This window comes from Athene cunicularia (genome assembly GCF_003259725.1).
Source record: "Athene cunicularia isolate RWA chromosome 1 unlocalized genomic scaffold, athCun1 chr1_part2, whole genome shotgun sequence".
Taxonomy (NCBI): Eukaryota; Metazoa; Chordata; class Aves; order Strigiformes; family Strigidae; genus Athene; species Athene cunicularia.
This window is the reverse complement of record NW_020799092.1, coordinates 40,941,798-40,960,537: the sequence shown is the minus strand read 5'-3', so window position 1 is coordinate 40,960,537 and position 18,740 is coordinate 40,941,798.

Below are 18,740 nucleotides of genomic sequence, written 5' to 3'. Positions count from 1 at the left end.
CCTGCCCTCGCCGCCACGCGTGGGGCCTGGCCCCGTCCCCGCGGGAGTCAGAGCCCGCCGGGGGGGCGCCTGCGCCCGGAGCCCCCCAGTCGGTGGAGCACCGTGACGGTCTCTGGGGCATCCAAGTGCGGCGGGGTGAAGGTGTCGCCCTGATACAGCCGCCCCGGGAGGCGGGAAGGCTACAGGAGGCGCCCCAGCTGCAGCCTCAGATAGGACCGAACCTGTGGTTTCACTCACTTTTTGGGATTTCTTTCAAATTCTAAACTTCTTCACCCTCCACAGGAGGTCGACGCGGGCACCATGATCGCGTTTCACCGGGAGCACGGGGAAAGTGTAGGGCTCAGAAATACACTTCTCTCGACGTGAGAAGGCAGGCAGTGGTGGGAGCAGGGGCCCGGGCGCATGGGAGTCTGCAGGCACCCCCAGGGGGGCAGTCGGCTGCGCAGCTCCCCAATGAACCACTGCTCCAGCACAGACTAATTAGGAAGAACTTAAATAGTTTTAACGAAAGGCCAGCAATTAGGCCCGTCCACACCAGCCCGATCACGCCGTAGAAAACAACTCAGTGCTTGAGCCGCTTTCTAAAAGCGGCCCCGTCTCCCAGGCCCGCAGGGCTGTCATGAGCTAGCTGGATCCGGTCAGGATTATGCACGGGGCTCCCGGTGTTTACAGGGAGATGCAGGTTTATCTCCTCTTTATTAATCAAATACCAAATCACCTACTTGTTACCCGTATGAGTGCTAGGTTGCTCTGTTTCAGCACAGGAACAGCTTCTTCATGCACACCAGAAACGAAGCACAGGCAGCTGGGTGGAGGCAGCTCCTCACAAAACTTCCAGTGCAAGCACTGCACAGCGAAACGGCTGCCTGCAACCCGCGTTGTCCAGCGGCTGGAACACGGGGCCAAGCTGCCTGTGCCACGAGATCAAACATGACCTCCATGTCAGGTAAAGATCAGCAGTCCTCTCCCCTTAAAAATGTGCTTCCAGTGCGCTGCAGCCTGTGTGCTGGCACCCGCAACTTGCTGAGATGTTTTCCTTCCCGTTTATGATTTTCTTTTTTCATTTGTAATGAATTGTGAATGACCAGATTGTGCGCAATTTATGAACGTCTCAGAGCCCTGATCCATGAGCAAAGCCACTCTCTGTTCCTGTGGAACATGGTAGCGTTCGCTGTGAGCAAGGCCAAGAGTCTGCTCAAGCATCATAGCAAAAATTTTAGTCTATGTTTTGAGGGAAGGAAGCACAACGAGAAGCAGAAGTTATTACCAACTCTTGTTTCAGGATTTGGAGGTTACATGAAAGGAGAGGATCTCTCCAAGACAGACAAATAAGAAGCATATGAGTCAGAGCAGGCTGACTCCGTTTATTGTGTGAAATGCCTGTGCTCTCTTGTCCAACCTGTCCCGCTCCCAGCCCTGCTGGAACTACGTGTGATGATGCTGTTTACCACGTCTCCTCAGGTAGCCTCCAAAGCTATTAGATTTTCCCTTTTGATAAAATTTCCTACAGACTATAAAAAATAAACAGCAGAGATCCCAAAGAGAAGAGAGTAACATTGCAGTTCTAGCGAAGTCTGACCCTAGTCAGAGAAAGGAAATTCTCACTGTGACTAAGGGGCCGTGCTGGTACAAAATAAAACACTCTTTGATGGTGAGGCACTGTTAAGTGAGCTAGAGGACAGTCTGATATCCAATAATTAATTTTCTTGTGTCTAATATTTAGTCTGTCAGAAGCAGAGCAACTATGAGGGACAGACATAAATATGTCAGTAAGTCCATTACTGTAGGAACAATATTAAGGTATACATTACTGCAACACTTGGGAATATTACCTTGTAATGAAGGAAAACAAAAGCAAGAATGAAAACTCACCACATACTTTATTTCTATTAATAAGGACTACTATTGATATTTTATAAAGTTTCATAAATGTACTTGTAAGTATTCATATACATTTCTTATCTATAAATACATACTTATTTTGTATGTAAAAGTACATATTCTATCTTCTCAGCAGATCTCTTCTTCTGTCTCTATCTTTCCTGAGGGCATAGCTCAAAATTTTTTAAAGACTGAAGCCTGCATCTGACCCTGGCGCATTCCTCCTTGCTGTCCTGCACTCCTTCACACTGTTACCTCTGAGCATCCCTCCCATTGTCTGAGCAGCCTCACTGCCCTCTTCACCCTCACAGAATGGTTTGGGTTGGGAGGGACCTTAAAGACCATCTAGTTCCACCCCCCCTGCCATGGGCAGGGACACCTTCCGCTAGACCAGGTTTCTCAAAGCCCCGTCCAACCTGCCCTTGAACACTGCCAGGGAGGGCGCAGCCACAGCTTCTCTGGACAGCCTGTTCCAGTGTTTCACCACCCACAGCAAAGAATTTTCCTCCTGGCTATCCTCCTGACACGACCTCATCCTTCCCATGTTCCTGCCTAACACCTGCCGTAAATTCCTCTTTCTGACTCGCCCAAAATCTCAGATGTCTTCTCTCACAGGCCTGTGGAGGAGCTCCCACTTAACCACCGTGAGAGATGGGCTTCTGTAGCCTGCCAGCTTTATGTCTGGCTTCTGCCATTTTGAGCTCAGGAGCTTGTAATTAGGACAGTTCTGAGAAACACCGTTCAAGTAGATTAACAGCTCCCATTCATTTCCCCTGCTGATTCGACAGCTCCGTGAGCAAGGAGGTGTGCCACTGTTTTCTTCTACTTCTTTGGCCATGGGAAAGCGCACAGGCTCTACACTAAACCAGTTCTCCCTTCACTTGTAAATTTGACCCAAAGCATGTTTGCTACCTCAGAACAAAATTCTTCAGGCTTTAGCTATGCCATAATATTATGTAAAAGTTGTTTTCCATGTTTCAGGGATCTGAGTCTGACCTAGTTACTTCTCAAAAGACTTGTTGCACATCAGTGTCCTCAGGCCTTTTACATCCACTCACCTGGGATTATTTTATCCTCATTTGATTTTGTAAGCGTGGTTTCACATGTCTGCTTACAGCAGAGTCAATCTGCTTGCTCTGCTGGTAATCCTTGCTATTATTTTATGAAAGTTTATTCTAGATCATGCAGATCTTACTTTGCAGGGGGTTTAGTCATATTCTGACATTGGTTTTGACAGACCTAGTTTTATCCAAATACTGCTACTACTGATAAAGCTCCCTTAATTATGTTCTTGAAAGAGCATAATTTAGCTAATTTTCCTATTACAGAAGGTGGTTTAAAGTTAGGGTTAGAGAATATTGTTTACCAGCCTTCAAGGTCAACCACCTCCCAGTGGTTCCCATGGTACCTTGGTTAATTTCTCGCTGGCCAGCCCCCAAATTTTCCCCTAGTAAAAGGGATTTTGAAGTGAGCTGTATGCAGTATCAGCCAGCGAAAAATTAGTCCATGCCCAGACTTATCCATATTTGCTCTATCCTGGAAGGGAATATGTGTTTAGCTAATTTCCTAATCGAAACATTCATGCATCTCAAGAGTGCTATACATTTATTCTATCATAAATATAACAATGATAAATCAGTGAAGTTTGCACAAATTAATGAAAATACAGCAGACAATTCTAGAGTTTACCAGAAATTTGATTTTTTTTTGAATCGGCTCTTTAAATCCAAAGTACGGATCTCAGAGACATTCAGTATGAGACGGCTGTGCTTTCCAAGTTCATTAATTTCTTTGTTGTTGGTCACATTCATAAATTATTTTACTTCTAGGAAATTTTAATTCTAGGTTAAAATTAATTACAAAATCCTCATTTGCCTAGTGATTATAAGAAATAGCTATTTGGGTGTCCAATAAACAACATGATCTAAGCTAGAATAATTTTCTGAAACCTGTAAGTATTTTCATCTTTGTTAACCTACATCTTTATATCAGTGATGCTTCTCAATATAGAAAACAATAGTCAGATTTGTGACTCTATTTGAAATCTATCCAGATCTTCCTTTTTATAGAGCATTTATTTTTTAATACTATACCTCATGATATTTGATTCCTAAGATGTAAGCACTGATACTGAAGAGTTCTCTGCTATCAAGATTTAAAACTAAGAAATAAAGAAAATTTAAACTTTTAATTTAAAGCATTTGCTTTGTTCTAAGTTATGGACAAGGGAGATATGTGTGCTTCAATACAAGTCCTCGAAGGTATTAGGCTTTTGCAGCATCCCAAATGTTTCCCACACTGAGAAAATCTTGATCCCACCTTAAGCCTTAAAACATCTAATATTATTCACAACAAGGGTTGCAGAAGGAGATTGAATATCACCTGGATACATCACTGCTTATGTTAGCTCTACCACATATCCCAATATGATTTGTAGGTATACGGGGTCAGTAAATCACCCAGATTACTTCTGAGCAGGGCAGCATGGTTGTGCAAACGTGTCAGGAGAGCACCATACTTTGCCACACTCCATCCTTCATCCCAAGGGATGGCTGTGACCCAGCGCTTGGGGTCTGGACTGATGGAGGTGGTGGGCACTGCTTGCTGTTTGGGATGCTGAGCGATCGCTCCTCACTGCTGCCAGTGCTCTCCTTCTCCAGATGCTAGGGCTGGAAAGGTCCTGCCTGGGAACAGAGGCAGAGGAGTGCAGAGGAGGCAGGGTTCTGGGCATTGACCACATGCCTGCTGCAATGCCTCCAAGCATTCAGTCCCCTTGCTGTGAATCCAGATTTTTTCTCCTAGTATAACAGTGCCATGGGAGGAAGCTGTGAGGGAGACAGCTGCCCTATCCACTGGCCTCCTGACAGCCAGGACTGTCTCCCACTGAATGGGAGGCTGTGGCTCAAACCCCTGCTGCAGCCCAAGGATTTGAATCTGCTTTTCATGTGACCAAAGCTAATTGCTGCAAATAAGAAGTTGTTTGGGAGGTGGAGACATGCAAGCTCTCTCATGCCTGGCATGCCCCAAATGTGCCTCAGCGGGGCCAAGAGGCAGAGCAATATCTGTCTTCCAGGGTCGCACTTCCTTGTGGGCTTTGCATTAGGGTCTCTGAGCAGAAATGGAGGCAGCTGTGGAGATTCCCACTGTGGGAAGTATGGGTGCTAGTGGAATTTTAAGGAAACTGAGCAGTGGGTTTTGACTCAGAGGCTCTCAGACCCCTCTCCAGCTCAGCAAAGCTTTCTGGACCCAGAGAGTTCCTGGTCCCCCAGGGAGATGGATCTGGACTCCTGAAGAGAGATCCCATTCTTCCCAGGGTTTTGCATGTAACACTTCATCCTGATGTGAGATTTAGCTAAACCCCATAAAGATGAAAGAAACACAGAGTTTGCATCTAACCCTAAGTACATTTAGCAAGGTAAAGCACAGTGTAGGCTGCCAGTGTTGATGTTATCAGGCGACAGCACTGTAAAAAAACAGTGAAGTTACTGTATTCAAGTTCTGAGGTTTTGAACAGAGATTTCTGAAAAGCCTAGTAAAACATGAGCTCTATTTCAGATGCCAGCTCAGCAGAATACTGATACCTGGACTAGTAATGATGTCACCACCCTGGCAGGAGTCAGAATTTAGGCTGAAAGTATTGATTTCTTCAGTAAAGCTCAATTTATTCACTGTACACTCACAAGGCCAGATTATACCTCCTGTCATGCCATGGAAAAACCTGCAGGCAAGAGTTTCAGTAATCTCAGCCATGTACAAACTCTGTTGCTGACTGACAGGATTTCATTAGCACAGGACAAAATTTGAGGACCCACACAGCTTGTTCCAATAATACTGTTACTGATTTTTGAGGAGGGCAGAGAAATGTGTTTAATATTAGATAGTACACACAGAGGGGATAGCAAAGTGAAATGGTCCAACTCTGCTGTTTTAGGAAAGCTTCCCAGCTCCATCAGGCTGCTGGGAAGACGTTACCCAAATTACAGATGGCAGCCTCGCTAAATCCATAACATCAAAAAGCAGTGGTTGGGCTGAAAAGAGAGTCCATATGATGGGGTTTTTTGTCCATCGGTCCCTTTCCCAGTAATGGTTAGGACCCTAAACCCATCTCCACCACCCCAGCACAACTGTGTGTAGCTTCTTGACCTGATAAGAAGAGGAAGCTCAAAGGTGAGTTGTGCCAGGGTGGGATGGTGATCATGCTGTTCCCTGCCTGCCTGCCAAGGAGCACTGCTGCAGGCTCCATTACATCAGCTGTAAGCAACCTTGGTCTCGCAGTCTTGGGCCAGGGCTCCCTGCTAGCTGTTGTGGGAAAGAAGAGAGTGGATGATTTCCAAGTTGCATCGTGTCGCCATTTCATGGAGTTTTCTGCATCCTTACATCAAAGGAAAAGCATTTCAGACTCTACAGAAACAGCTAGAGGGTGGTCAACAGTAAACCTAGGAACATGCTGATGCCTGCTGGAAACCATTGCTACAAAACATGTCTTTGGTGTCCCTCCCCCTGGCAGCACAGCATGCTAAGATGCAATGATGCCTCACCTTTCCCAGGATAGGAACGTCGGATCTAGGGAGAGGGAGTGCAGGTTTTGGCAGGAAAGCTACCCAGCCTCAAGGGGAGCAAGCTGTTGAGCATGATTGGGCTGTAGCTGCTAGCGTGTCTCCTTGCAGACATAAGTGTTATAATTACCCTAACTGTCTGCAGAGGAGCGTGGTTGGATTTTATGTTGTTCCTATTCTCATCTGAACAAAAAATGAGCATCGGACTCCTGCTTTGCAGCTGACTGTAATGTCAACAACAAACACATGTCACTGGGGAGTGTATGAGCATGCTATGAAGTCTCTTTTTTCCAGCAGTAGAAAGGAAGGATAGGTATGCCTCATCTGATGTTGAGTCTCCTGGTGGGAGAAAGACAGCACTCTCCATAAACATGATTATGCTTCATTAACAGCCTGTTGAAGGGGAATAAGTGGCACTGGGCACCACCTTAGTGGTTCTTCTAAGACTGGATGTGGCAGCAGCAAGAAGAGGCAGCCATAAGCTACAGCCCACCTCTGTTTCCTTTGCCTGGAAACTAACCATCTGCAGCAGGCTCTGCCCAAAAAGCAAGGCTGCAGGTGGCTTGCCGAGGGAGATCTGTGGCTGAGAGCTCTTCCCAGCCTGCAGAGCTCCTGGTTTGGTGAATAGCAGTTGTCAGTTTGACTCTCTGCAATGAACCGGTGGCAGCACCGTAATCACATAGTGGCTTTCTCCAGTGGATACTGGCTACAGGTGAGGCAGCATTAGCTCCTGCCACCAAAGTGAGTTTCCATTAGCTCTGGATGGACCCATTCCTGTCTCTGACATATCCCTGGTGTGCAGGATTCTTGTCAGCAGCTGTGTGATACAACAGTAACACTTCACATCTGCATTTTCCTATGTGTTTTAGGAAGAACTGAAGCTGAACTGCTCACCTCAGTACCATCTGAGGAGGAAAGACTACTTCATGAGTTAAATCAGCTAATGCCGATCATTAATTTATAATTTGCCATAACTGGCTGGATTATTTTAATTACCTCTATCACTAAATAATTATTTGAACCAGTAAAACCAGGTAATAACAGTACCATGGAAAAGCTGATTACACACAGGGATTTCAGCAGAGGACGTCAAGACTGCGATTTTATTAACATAAAGGCCATCATAGTGCACAGCGCACACCCAATGTGAGTTGCCCAGGAGAAACTGCTCATCTGAGATGTTGCTTTCCACCATTGGCAAAGATATCCATGAGCCAGCACTGGCACTGGTGCTCCCCTGGTCCCTTGGCCCCGTTGCTCTTTCGTACTCCCATCCATGTCCATGCTCCTTCCCTCCCATTGGCCACAGCATTAATCAGGGCACACAACGGTTCCCAGTTAAAACTAACTGCAAAAATAATTTCTAGCGGCAATGCTGGCTTTGGCTGATGGTATGACTACATCATCAGCAACAAATCATTGTAAGGCACTTTGTTTTTCTGTGGTTTCTTTGGATAGCAATTTATGACCTCCTTCCACACGCAGCGAGTAAAAACAAGCTGAGTTTAAGAGATCACGTTGGCTAGCTATTGCGCATCACACAGTCTTGGCAATGGTCCTTTTTTCTTGGCACAAATATAGCAGCACTAGGACACTACAGGGTGTCAGAACCTCTTCAGTATAGTGCTGATGGTCAGCTTTCAGCACTTGGCTTATTCATTATCTTTAATGCTACATTCAAATTATGATTCTCATCGTCACGTAACGCACACTCTGTAACAGCACACACACTGTCCTGCTGAGAGAGCAGTGCCTGTAAAACACAGATCTGCTGAGAAATACAGGTGTAAAAAAGCAATGCAAGAGCCAAAAAGACTCCTACAGATATTTTATCACTCAGAAAGTGAAATTCTGCGGTCAGGAAAAAGCCCAAACAAATTACAGTATTTTCCTTAATTGGATTACAAATGCCACCTTTGGAATACATTTAAAAATCAATTATTCTTTTCTCTTTGTTGTGCTGTCAGTTTGGTTTTTACACTTCATTAAGCAAGGCAACGAAACGAGGCTGTTGTTCTTATTGATTCCACTTTGTGTTCAAAATCAGTTTTTCTATATGTTGGGCAACAGTAACCTCTGTTATTTCTGATCTTCCTTGGGATGGAAAATTCTTCCATACAATTAATTAAAAGATACATTCTACCATAAAAAGGGATAGAATATATGGAGGTCAGAAAGACTGGTTAACTCAAAAGTTAAAATGGGAGGAGACATATAAACAGGTTGAAGGGGAGGTGTTTATTGTCTAGAAGGTAGGAATTAAGGATTTTACAAAACAGTTCTGGAGGTTGTTTTGTAGGCATAAATGGAGAGACTGTGACAGGCAGAAGAGAAAGCGTGAAACTTGGAGTGAGAAAAGGAAGGAAGGAGAACAAAAAGAGTAAATGTGTAAACGGGTGAAAAAGGATGAGTGGTAATAAGGGAAACTGGAACAGAGATAAGTGGGAAGATAATATGCAAGGTCCCAGGGGAAAAGGTTTCTAGATGAGGACAAAACCCCAACATTTAGCGCTGTTCGAGGCATGAATACTGAACAAAGGAGACAGACAGTCATCAGCATGAGAGAGGTTTTAGTATTAGGTTGAAAAAAAAATATTTAACATTCAGAAGCTTCTAACTGGCTACTAGATGCAGAAATGTGTGTATTTGCTGTATTCCTTGCAAGTCGTGGTACTGCTTGTACAGTAAGATTTAGCTTTGGTTTTTGTTTTGTTTGTGTTTTTTTGGTTGTTTTTTTTTTTTTTTCCCTGTGGCAGTCCAGATGTTCAAAAGCTTTAACAAAAAATACATTAATTGAAATTTTAGGACTGAACAGTGATTTTTCCTTTCCACCAAAAGACTTACTCCCCTAACTCAAAATAATTTGTACTTTTTTTTTTTTTGAGACCAAATTTCAAGTCCAAAATGTATATAGCCATAAATAGCTATATGTATATATGCATATAAAAGCAGGCACATGGCCATAGTGATGTTTGTGTCATTTTTGATCCTTGATTACACACATTATTATTTACACTCTATTATTTGTTCTGCGCATTTGAACTCAGTGCAAGTACACGCCACCAGTTCAAAGTAAGTCACCTAAAACTTTCCACTCTCAATTGAAAACCCATTAATTAGCATGTTGTACCCTGCAGTTTACCACTGTGCTTTGTGTGCACATAATGGCCTTGGTGATGTGGCTCCGAGTGGGAGGAACGGCAGAAGAGTCTTTGGGCATTTCTGTCTCCCCGGGGCTGGCGTACATTGTGCTACAGCAGCCATGGCCACTGGCCGTCATGCTGATGTGGCTCTGATGGTGTTGCTGGGCTGTAAAACCCTCCTAAGAGGAGGTGAGCTCATCTATGCAAGGCTGAGGCCAGATCAAGAACCTGCTAATGACAGCTGAAAGAGGACCATGGATTTCAGTAAGGTCTGGATGGGCTTTTGCTTCTTTTCCTTGTCTATCTTCCCCCACCTGTAAATTGAGGATAATGTTGGGATAGCCAAGCAGGACAGTAAATTTTAACTACTGAGAGCCATCACAGCTTGTTGCAGCTGTAATCCTCTCACTAAGTAAAGGTCAACATACTAATATGAAGATGAAATGCTAGGCGTTACTGTTATGGCACTGGTCATTTAGCAAGCAGCCTTCTGTCTGCCTCTACTTCACCATATGTGGTTTCAGTCTTGTTTCTGCAGTGAGCCACAACATCAGTATTTCCAGTAATTAATTCTCAGCACAACTTGGGCCAAACCCCTCAAAAACAGCAATGGAGCAAAAGTTCAAGAAGCACTGAAAAATTTCAGCAGGTATTGGAGGACTACAAAGCCTTCATATTAATTTTGCAGTCTGAAAGCTAACATTTGTGTTTGCTTTACAATAGAAATAAAAGAGTTTTGTTTCCAGCCTGTGATTATTTGGTGTGAATGAGGACTTTTAAAGGCCCCTTGGCATTGTACACATTCTTCCAAAACCAGCTTTTAATGTCCTAAGAATAATTACATGGGCCTGAAATTCACAACTAAAAATTGTTTTGATTTATTTACATGTAATTGTGGTCATACAACCAGATGCTCTTTTCAAGCTTTTGTAAACGTGCAAAAAGGATTTTTAATTTTTTTAATTTTTTTTTTAATGGTAAAAGATGTAAGGTAACTTAAAACTGCTTTGCAGGTTAGCACTATTTTTACTGTTTGATGATACTTTCTGTGGTCTTCTCTAAAAGTCAGAGATGGGAATGGGGTGATTCCATTGCCTGCAGAGCATTTGGAATCTGGTGCAAAAACCAATAGGGAGATTAGCTGATAGATGAAGATTTAACCATTGAGATAGTTGCTGATAATTACACATTCAGGATAATGAATGCGAATAGTTTCCATCAGCCTGTGGCTCTTTGACATTCGGGGAGGACTTGCCAAATTCAGGGCATACAGCAAAGACCTCTCATGCACAAATTGCCTTCTCTCTCACCACACTCGGGTTGCTCTTACCCATTTGATGTTTCAGGAAAATGTTCTCAAAGTGCTGGTGTGCTTCAGGAATACAGCTCTTGTTTGGAGAGATGACAGGCAGGCTGGTCAGACATCAAATCAGCTTTTGGTCATGCAGATTAGACACCAAATCCCATTAACTGTAGGCCACCTGCATACCTTGGAGGCTTGGAGTTGTCAGAAATTTCTACCAGTTTCTTTCCTTGCTTCCAACCCACTGGTTCACAGCCAGGCACTAAGTGCAAGGCTGGTGGGGCACTTAGCCAGACATTTTCTAGCCTGTTCGCCCACGTTTCATTCACTGTGCTGGTAGCTCAGGAGTGGGACTGTATGTGCTCGAGCAAACACTATGTCAGCTCAGTGAGGATTTCACCAACTGAGGATGGAGACCCTGCACTTGTGTATGGATGTTGTGGGGTGTCAGCACATCATTAGGGCCTTGTTATTTGAAATTAACTTTTATAATTGGGGACACAAGAGGTTGCCCAGTCCTGCCCATGGAAATTGTTGACCGTTTGGCTGCCATCAGAGCTCTTGATGCTCCAGACTTGTACAACCGAACTAAGTCCTTCTCGATTGAGGAAAGTCAGTGATCCTTGGTGTTGTTTATTTTAGCTACTGTAACTTCATATGATATTCAAATATGTGTAAATATAATCCTTTCCTGTTTTTTTTTCTATGCTAATCACCTCAGTAATGTGTATGGAAGTAGTTTCTAGGGATTACTTGCTTGCTTATGCAAACACTTCCTGATACTCATTTGCTTTCATTGCCTCTCCGCTCCTCAAATGTATGTAATGTCAAATGAAGGACATGCCATGTTGACCAATCCTTTATTTTGCCCTTTGCCTAGCTGTCTTTTCACTACCTCCACCCCAAAGCCTTTGTCTGACTTATTTTACTCCTCCTTGCCTGAGAGCAGTCCACAAGTTGGTACTGAATGCATACACATGTATAGACATACACACATATATACAAACATATTATTTTCACGTGGACTGGGAGGACATGATTTACATCATCTCACATCTATTGCCCTGACCTTTTCAAATAACTCACATCAAGTTTCAATGTTATTTTAGTTTGTCTTAGTGGCACGTTTGCAGCTGAATTTATATAGCATTTTATGGTTTGATCCTTTTCTCCCTAGTTCAACTATACTTCAGGGAAGAAATGTTGGAAAACTAAATAAATATGAAAGAAAATTATTGTGCAGTATACTACTCTAATGTTAGAATTTCACTGTGTTATAAATAATTTCATGTATAGATGAAGAACAGACTTCTGATTTACTACTGTCTGAATTAGTCGTATATGGTAAATTTCTGTAAAGGGGTCGTATTTGACCGAAGGTGTCTGTTATTTTTGGCATTAAGTGATATGCTTTCCAGAACTGCTAGACTACTCATGGAACTGGACCAATTAGTTATTCTGGGAGTAGATAAACTCTTTGTTTAGCCTTCTGGCACTCAGTGTAGCTCTTAAAAATAGTTTTCTTTGTTTTACTTTAGCTTTTCTGTTGCTCTTAAATCTGCTCTGTTCCATGGGGTTTTTGTCGCAGGAGACAAGGGGCTTGAGTATTAGGTGCACTCTGTCTTGGATGTCTTCCCAGAAGGCTTAATTTCAGGTGGATGGGAGGGGCACATGTGCAGATAATGTACAATATTATACTTGTACATTGCAGTGTTGGCAGTCCGGCATTTGTCTAAGACCAGCAGCTGTCACTGTTGCTGATGTTCACTAGATGCCAGATATGATTTTTATATTATACCATAGCACCTGGAGAAGCCGAATCATATTTTTTACCTCATTGTGTACAACTTGGAGTGAAATCCAGTAGAGAGCTTGGGCAGTTAAAGGAGAAGCATGTTTATACCTGACTTCAAATCTTCCTTGGTTCCTGATTTTGAGGTTGCTGGACCTGCATGCTTACACAGACCCAGAGCTGCCCGAGCTCTGGCACAGATGTCACTTCAGGGTGTGGAGGATGCCTGAGGCCAGCCAGGACACTAAGCAAAACATTCCTGCCCCACAGCCATTGCTGTGCTTAGTACACAGTCAGAATTGTTCTCCCAGAAGTACCATTGCTAGCTTCCCTGAAGGCAACTTGTGGTGCTATTTTGCCCGATAACCTTGCAATTAGAATGGGTCGACAAGAGTCTAGGAAACCTGGATTTAGTTCTCTTCCCAGGTGGAGAGGATGCCAGTGGTCCCTGAGGCCTGTCCCCCTCACCAGACTCCAAGCTGCCCTGAGAGTGTGGGGCTGCCAGGTGGAGGTGCAAAAGAAGGGGAGAATCTACGCTGCTGGGGTGAGGGGTTATCCATCCTGCTCTTCCTTATGCCCAGGGCTGCTTTAGTTCATCACTGATGGACTGCTCCCTGTAAGAGCACCCCAGCAGTTACCCAGGTGAACAGGGACCCCAGGACTTTCCCATCAGAGGTGTCCGGCCCTGGAGTAGTACAAACACGCAGCTCCTCTCTCTCTTCCATCCACTCTCCTCCATGAACTTGCTCTGCAGGACCAGGAGTGCCCCAGCCCAGGCTGGCCCGCTTCCTTGGGTACCAAACAGAAAAGTGGGACTTTGTGCCCTAGGAGTCCTGATCAAGGGCTCTGACCAGTTACTGTCTCAGCTTTACCCATCCATCTCTTCCAGCTGTGGTTTGAAAGAAAAGCTCCATTTTCGAAAGCCACGTGTTGGGTGCAAAGCAAGGAAGGTCCCTGAGGCCAGCCCACAGCCAGGGTCCCAAGGGGATAGGCTGAAGGCTCCCTTTACCGCCAGGTTTCTACCTCTCTGTAGTCATGCACCAAGTGTGTGGGCTGAGCAGGGCTCTGCCTGCTCTGTGTTTACTGAGGCATCTGTGTGCATCATATATACAGCTTAACTGCTGAGCCATAGGGGTCTGAGCATCTACGCGTCTCACATCTGTGGTCTTGATCCCAGCTGAGGCTTTTATCCTGTTGCACAGCTGGGACAGACTCCTGTGCAACTCAGGAGGTCGGTGGGATCCACGGATTTACAGTCTGGAGTAGTTTACTGAATTCAGACTCTGTACTTATTTTTATTGCAGAGGTTCCTGAGAATGTTTTTTTGTTTGGCCAGGACTGAATTAAGCTCCCTGGTAAAATGCACACTTAAGGACATACCTTCTGTTCAAGTGAATCTTAAGTAGGTTCCCCTTAGGAGTTTTGCAGAACAGGACTGTGACTTCACGACCTGATTTCAGTGTCTCTGCTTAGGCTTCAGAGTTGGCGGGATGAACAGGTTGATATTGCTACACCATGGTTCGGGTCTTGGAGCTGAGTGAGGATTTCAGGCTTCAATTCTCCATGGACGATATAAGCACCTGTTTGTATGTATATCACAGAAATGACACTGTGCTGCCTTTCTGTACTCTCCTGCAACAGTGTGTTTTCTAGACAGTTCAGCAGAGATGATAGACTTAGAACATTTATGCATTTGAGGCTCATAAAATATCTTGCACTCCTCAGCTTTTTGAACCGAAGCACTTCCATATTTTCTCAAAGCAGTTTTTAAAACAACAATCAATGAAAATGTCTCCAGAAATCCAGTTCTCCAGGAGACAGCTCCTCATTCATCTTGAGTACCACGTTATACTGCAAAAGGCCCAACTCAGCAAACACAAACCCACACATTTACCTTAAGTCCCAAGGGAGCCTCTCTGAGTACAATTCTGGCTGGCATTAGCAAGTGTTTGTAGAGTCTCAGCACAGAGACCTGCTGTTGGAAATATTTATGAGAGTTTGATAGCATTTGTTTGGAAATGTCACTCCAGCAGCACATGGATCCTACTCCAGCCCTCAGGCGAGCAGCAAGTGAGTGTCGCGGGTGCCCTGTGCTGCAGGTGCTCTGACAACAAAAGTTTGAATTATTTTTAGAGGGATGAGAAAGAGAGAGAGCTCTGAATTTCTGCTGTGGATAAAAATATGTTTCAGCAAAAGGTAAATTTTTATCCAACGTGTGACTGGTCTGTACAATTTAGATGGCTAAATATCAGCTTGCAGTGTTGCTTAAAATGTAGGACTGTACTATGTAGTCCTTCATCAGTGGTTGCTTGGAGGCTTAGGCATCTGGCTAATGTGAATAGTGCTGTGGCACAAGTACCTGCAGTACCTCTGCATCCCTGTTCTCCTCAGACATGGGCTCCTGACGGCCCCCCCACCTTCTGGGGGCTTCAGAGGGAGGACATGCTCCACCATACATAACTCCTTCATCCTGGAGTCAAGACTTTGACATCTCAGAGGTCTTGTTTGGTTTGTTTGTAATTCAAGTGAAGTAACATGACAGGGAGTGTTGGACAGGAGGAAGGGAGGTCCTACAAACAGTGCAGCAGTTAGCTCATGGGAGCAGGCTGGTGAGCAGCATATTGATGCAGCATATTGTTCCTGGCCAGGTCCAGAAGTCTTCTTGCTGCTATTTACTCAAACAGGGTGTTAACATCAGAGGGTTTGTCTGCACGAGGTGAGGTGTATATGGAATGAGTGCATGGGTGTTTGATATCTCATAGTGAGGGAGGGAGCTGTAAAGCTTTATAAAAGAATACTTTTTAAAAAAACAATTTGAAGGGCAAAAGGAGGGTGAGGAGGGAGACAGGAAGACAGGTCTCTTACTCTATAGCTAGACTGGGTTTGTACTGGTTTTAACCGGGATAAAGTTAACTTTCTTCACAGTACCTAGTATAAAGCTATGTTTTGGATTTATGCTGGAAACAGTGTGGATAATACAGCTCAGTTATTGCTGAGCAGTGCTTACACAGAGCCAAGGCCTTTTCTGTTTCTCACCCCACCCCACCAGCAAGCAGGTTGGGGGTGCACGAGGAGTTGGGAGGGGACACAGCTGGGACAGCTGACCCCAACTGACCAAAGGGATATCCCAGACCATATGACATCATGCTCAGTGTATACATCCTGGGGGAGGAAGAAGAAGCAAGGGGGAGAACATTCGGACTGATGGTATTTGTCTTCCCAAGTAACTGTTATGCACGATAAAGCCCAGCTTTCCTGGAGACAACTGAACACCTGCCTGCTGTGGGAAGTGGTGAATGAATTCCTTGTTTTGCTGTGCTCCTGTGCATGGCTTTTGCTTTACCTCTCAAACTGTCTTTGTATAAATCCACGAGTTTTCTCACTTTTACCCTTCCGATTCTTTCCCCCATCCTACTGGGGCAGGGAGTGAGCGAGCAGCCAGCTGGTCTTAAACCGCAACATGGTTTTAACACAGAAAACCATTGTGGGTACAAGAAGGCTCAGCTTCTCTTTGATTTAGTGTTTTGGCCAACACATTGCTTTGCTTGTTTTCGGCTGAGTGGCTGTAGTGGCTTGTTTCCATGGTCTTCGTTGGCTCATCAGTTTTACTCAATTCTTCAGAATTTTCAAAAGGCCCAATTAAGGCCATTTCCTTGAACTTCATCATTAGGGACAGTGCTCAGCTTGTGCACTGCAATTACATGACAAGTCTGGTGCAGCCATCCCACATTTGGGGACTTGTGTGCAGCTTCCTTTTGTGGAACTTGGATTTCTTCTGTCTGTTTTCTATCTGGCTTGAATTTCCCCAGGCCTAGAACGATGCCCAAGAGGAAACTGGAACCTGGGTTTCTTTCATCTCAAATAGATCTTCACAAACATCTGCCATAAAGGGGGCTTTGAATTACTGGAGCAAGGGCAAATGACATCCCACCAGGAGCACTCTGTGGTGCATGGGAACATTCTGTAATGCATAGGATTTGGGTCTTGTTTTGAGGTTTAGCCAAAAGAAAGGTGTAAAAATATTGATCTTTCCAAATTGTATGCAGCATGTATTAGAGCTGGCTGCTGAGATTTTGCTTCAGTCTGCATCAAGATTGCTGAAACAAATCAGTAATACAAATATTAGTAAAAGGTTCAATTTTCTCCTCTAGTGTGTCTGCTACTGCTCTGGAGTTTTCAGTTTCCTATTTTTTCCCCAAGTATTACTTACCAAAAATACACATTAAATGTGTTGCCTTTTTGTCTGCCTAGTTATATATCTAGATATATCTGACACAGGTGTGGTCAGTGATGTTTATTGAACAAAGCTACAGCCTGAGTCAAAGTCATGTCAAATTGCAAGTGTGCATTCTTTATACCTTTTGACAGGAAAGTAATGTTGAAGGAATACAGCTACTGTCCTACTTACCTGGCAATGGATGCCTTCTCCTACTTGAAGATTTCCTAGTATCTTATTTCTATGGGGAAATAAGATGTATTACATTTTTAGATTAGATGAGAGGTGCATGGACATTTTCATATTTGCTCTGGCTATAAACATTACTCCTCCAGAAATTAGGATCAAAGAGCAGAAATGATGCTTTATCTTTGTTATGTTTTTTTGTTTTGTTGTGTTTTTTGTTTGTTTTTTTGTGTTTGGTTGGGTTTTTTTTAATTAATTAAACAAGTTATTTTCTCTTGTCCTGGGCTCTGGCAGACCTCAAATGCAGGAATGACAGCTGTTTTCAGTAATAGATTCCTTCTCTCTTTTTCCCTTTTTCCAGCTCACCTGTTTGTTTCAAATATATCTATCCATTTCTCTGAGTACTTGCAACAAGGTTTAACTGCAAATACTGAAAAATTCTGTTTCCAGATAGTAACATAGCTAGGACTGGAAATTCAGATTGGCCCAAGTTATGCTGTACAAGCAATACTTCTGTTACAACAAATCACTTAATTTTCGATATTTTAAACAAATAAACAAAGTGATAAATGCCATCCTTTTACAATTTTTCTCAGAGAAGACTATTAAAAAAAGACTTGATAGCTTTTTTTTAATTCAGTACTCATCTGGGCTCAGTTCCGAGTTGTGGAGAAGCTGGATCCTACTTGAGTCTCTGCTATCCACTTGCAGCAAGTCACCTCAGCCTGAAGCACTGAGGGTTATCTCACATTAATAGGTTGATATATGCCCAGGACCACATGTACCTTCCCCTCGTGCTGTGTACGAACACCGTGTGGTGAATAAACGCTGGTTCCAAGCATTCCCATCAGATGCAATCATTGGCAGAACTGGTTTCGGATGAGGTAATGTATTTGGGCTTCCCTTTGCATTCATGAAACAAGCTTTGGACTTTGGAAACTTGAATAAAAAGTTCATTTGCTGGTAGATTTTCATATTGAATAAATGAAGGCAGGAGGGAAGGGAAAGTAAGTACGATAGCAGATGTAGGTAAGGGGTTTATAGCCCAGAAGGAGCAATGAAAGTTTTAGGATGTGAACATTTTTCCCCACTGCAGTGTTATGACCCTCATATATTGTGAAAGGGAAGATGATTACACTGTGGCTGTGTTACTATAATGTTATAAAATGGATGGGATGGTGTCTTTCAAGGAGACTATCAAAGGATTCAGTAGCATGGATAACTAACCGCAGATTTCTCTGCATGACAAGACCAAGTTGTAATAACAGCTTGGGAATAATGATGCTATATTTTTCCATTAAAGAAAGTTTTATTTCTGGAACCTTGACAGATTTTCAAAGTAACATAGACCTTTTACCACTGAAACCCACATATTTATTACAAAGCCAAACTGTTCTCTCTGAAACCACATTATGCATGTTGTAACAGTACTCTCCCACAGACGATGAACACTTAGAACATATTTTTCCATGTGAATCATCCATTCACTTAAAAATAAATTCTCTTATTAAACAAAATGCAACCATGTGACAAGTTTTGTAGGTTTGTATCCCATCTCTCCTTTTCATTAGACTATTAATGTTTTATTGCTGTTTCAAATAATTTTCTGATGATTGCATCATTTTTTCTCTTCAATCTCCACCATTTTCTTTTCAACAAAATA